This window comes from Castor canadensis, chromosome 18 (genome assembly GCF_047511655.1).
Source record: "Castor canadensis chromosome 18, mCasCan1.hap1v2, whole genome shotgun sequence".
NCBI classification, from domain to species: Eukaryota; Metazoa; Chordata; class Mammalia; order Rodentia; family Castoridae; genus Castor; species Castor canadensis.
In genome coordinates, this window is record NC_133403.1 from 16,141,818 (window position 1) to 16,145,690 (window position 3,873).

At 41.1% G+C, this 3,873-nt stretch overlaps 1 non-coding gene across 1 annotated transcript; it reads left to right on the forward strand.

Annotated features, from left to right (window-relative positions):
- Positions 1 to 3,272: 3,272 nt before the first annotated feature.
- Positions 3,273 to 3,403, forward strand: LOC141419114 (small nucleolar RNA SNORA17). Its single transcript, XR_012443777.1, has one exon. It is a non-coding gene; the product is annotated as a small nucleolar RNA SNORA17 (small nucleolar RNA).
- The last annotated feature ends 470 nt before the right edge of the window (positions 3,404 to 3,873 follow it).

Below are 3,873 nucleotides of genomic sequence, written 5' to 3' on the forward strand. Positions count from 1 at the left end.
CTGCCAAAGCTGGCTATGTATGACCCCGTCACTGAGTATACGTACCTTTCTGTGGGGTTTGTGTGTGTGTGTGTGTGTGTGTGTGTGTGTGTGTGTGTGTAGTTCTGTCTACCTTGAATGCCCACATACATGGGCCACACAAGTGGGAGAAACACTATACCTGTTGACCTCCTAAGTGGATGAGATTACTGTGGAACTTCAGAAGTGTTGGCTGCTCCCCCACAGGCACTTGGGTAATTCTCAGTGTTGTTTCCAACTAAAGGTTTTAGGTCCTTCACAATACCCCAGACAAATTTCCATTTAATTTCTTATAAAATAGTTTTCACTTACTTTTCACAACAATATTATAGACTAGCATTACTTTCCCTCATAAATAACTATGCTCCATGGGTCCTTGAGATGCACTCTCTGTTGAAACTAATGATGAACATTATTTAGCAGTTTGGAGGAATGGAGATGGGGAATTCCCATAGCTAAACATTCAAACTGTGTCTCAGGAACATTGTTACACCTGCAACTGGTGCATTCAATTTTCAAACCTAGATCCAGGCTTTGTGGGGATAGGGCATAAGATGGCTTTGTGTTCTTGTCACCCAGCATAGAAGGAAGGTGGGAAAGTCACAGGAAGTTCTGAGGATTGTAATCTTGCCTAGAGATATTACAATGTGTAAAGACATTTTAGTGTAGACTGAATCATGGAAAAAATTTTGGTTTTATTTGATTGTATTTTTGAGTTAACTTGCTCTATATGTGGTAAAAAAGTTCAATTCCAGAGATGACAAATTCAGATGCTCCAGAGGAAAGGTGAGGTGGATTGCATAAATGTTTTACTTCTGGATAGATAACAGAGTGAAATTGCATACGACAAATTCAACAGCAAGTCTTGTCAGTCAAGAACACTCAATTATTTTTACTTATAACATTTTTGTTTTGTTTTTGTTAGGGCTGTTTTTTTTTCTTGTTGGTAGCAATTGGATTTGAACTCAGGGCATCCAACTTGTTAGGCAGGTGCTCTTGCTACTTGGTCACTCTGCCAGCCCAGGGCATTCAATTATAAAAGAAAACAAGCACAGTCCCTCCGGGTGTCCTCGATATTACATGGAGTAGAGGTACTGGGCTTGAACATAGGGTTTTGCACTTGCTAGTTAGGCCCTCTACCAGTTGAGCCATACCTCCAGCCCTTTTTGCTCTGGTTGTTTTGAAAATAGTGTGTTGCTTATTGGCCAGGAAGGCCTGGACCACAATCCTCCTATCTTATGTTTCCCACCATAACTGGGGATACAGGAGGCACCACCATGCGTTTTTTTCTTGAGAGGCAGTGTTGTGAAATGGTTTTAGGGGTGGGGCCTGGGTTGTCCTGAATCTGTGATCCTCCCCATCTCAGTCATGCACTAGCTTGTGATGACAGGCATGAGCCAGCAGCACAGGGCTTGTTGTTATTCTTAACTGTGCATTTTCTTTGGTATATTTTACCTGGCTTTTTGAGTTTAAAATTTATTTAGTGCCAGAGATATATAATTACATCAAAGTCAAAATGCAGTTTTGTCTTTCTTGGGAAAGCCCAAGGCTCTTTCATCCCAATACAATAATTTTTCCACTGTGGAGCACTGACCTATTCCTAATCTATGTCCAAAGATCCAAGTTCATGTACTCAGGGAGAGGGCTGTGCAAATTTTTCACTAAGGTCAAGAACAACATCTGACACATTTGATGCTGCCAAATAGTGTACTACTGTTACCCAGTGTAGCAGAGATACAGTGGGCAGCAGTCTGTTTACCATCAATGCTTGATCATGCTTGTTTAGCAGGGTTTGCAAATACAATGCACATCAGTGGTGTAACCTGGCTACCATGGACCCTATCTGGATGCTCTTGCCAGAGGATTCGTGTTTCTGTGGAGGAATAATATGAAGAGTTAATATAAACATCATGATTATATAACCTGGGCAATGAATGAAAAAAGAGTTGAAGCCAGACTTTATTTTGCCCATTAGTATCACCTCACTATTGAAAAGTCTTAAAATTTTGTTAATTTTGTCCATCTGTGAAGTGTTCTATCTGTACCTCAAGGTTATAATGTCATAGGACCTAGAGTTCAGAACTGCTCCACAGGTACCTCACAGAAACATCAAGCAATACCAGGGACTAAGCACTGTTCTAGGTACAAATCCAACATATCCTAAAGGGGAATTCATTATCTTCATTTACTCAAACCAACTTTCAGACAGAAGACACTGTAATCTCAGTGGCAGTAACAATGTCCCTCAGTTATCCATGTGGAACCTGCTGGGATCCTTCTGGACTTTAGCTCTCCCTCAATCCTGAATTAACCAATGGTGTAGTACCCTCAGAGTCACCTTCACTGATTTTCACAATCCAGCACTTCCTTGTTAATCCTGTCTCAGTGTATTTGCATTTGTGTTGTCTCTGTCTTGATACCTCTTCACTTCATTTCATAAATCTAACATCTCATTCAGATCTTAGCTAAAATGTCTTTTTAGTGACATCTCATTCACTTCTTCAACCTTTTCTGTCGAGAGCTGCTCTCTAACCCCACTCTCAATCTCATATACTGTTTTACATTTTCTTAGCATTATACTACCTGAAAACTTGTGTACCTCCCCCTGCCCTGTATGTGTATGTCAGTTTGCCTGTCTGTCTCTGCTCCAAAGGTACAGGGACAGTCTATAACTGTCTATAGTCCACACTGTATACTCAGCCAGTATAATAAACAATACCAGGGATTGAATCTGCAGATTGCTAGGCAAGCGCTCTATTGTACCAAGACCTTTTGGGTTTATTTTGTTTTTGAGACAGTATCTTGCTAATGTTGTCAAAGCTGGCCTTGAACTTGCCTTCCTCCTTCCTCTGCCTCCTGAACAGTGGTACAGATGTGTACCACTACACCCAGCCAGTATAATCACTATTGTACTCATGTGATGAATATCCAACCCTGATATAACTCAACTTCTTAACCCTTCCTCACCTGCACATGCCATGGTAAACATTTTCATGACTTTTAGCTTCAAGTGACCCTTGTGGCTGCCTGACTCTACCACAATATTCTTCCAATCAGTTCCCTCTAAAACCCATAGACAACCATTTCTCTCCATTGTCAAACCTCTGGCCTCCCATTGTCCACATAAGCTCATCTGATGGCATTATTCATTATTTCACTTAGACAATAGAAGTAGTCAAGAGAGAAAGCACTGTCCCCAGCAGATCTATTCTTACACTGTGCCTTCTATGGTTGTGTATTAGATTCAACTACCTACTGCCTCTAGAGGCTTTTCTGGTGTGGCTTCCCTGTCACAGTTTTGTCAGTAGGTGGCAGAGAGAAGGATGCTTTGTCTATGCTCTGCATCTTCACCCATGAGCCTTTGAATGATTAGTAGCCTGACATTTGAAAAAAAATTGATCCAACTTCCTGTCACTCAAGGATACCACCCCTGTGCCATCAGTTTCTCTCTTAACTGGCTCATACCCATCAGTATTCAACGTGTTCTAATACTGCCTATCTCTGGCAACAAAACCTTCTCTTGACTCCATAGCTATGCTGCCTCATTTGTGCTTTCTTTCACAGTAGCAAAACTCTTTGAAGATGTGTGAGACAGTCTGTCACCACTTTCTTCCCTCTATACTCTTTTTAAATCTATTCTCATCAGACTTTGGGCTGCACCAATGCACAGAAATCATTCCTGTCAAGGTTATCAGTGACTGTCACATTGACCCATGCAGTGGCTATTTTTCTGTTCTAGCTTTGCTTCAGCTCTCAGCTGCACTTGTCCCAGACAATCACTCTTTCTAAAAACTCCTCTTCTTTTGGCCTAAGAGAAATAAATGTTTTAATGTGTCATACTATGTCTTTAGTTGC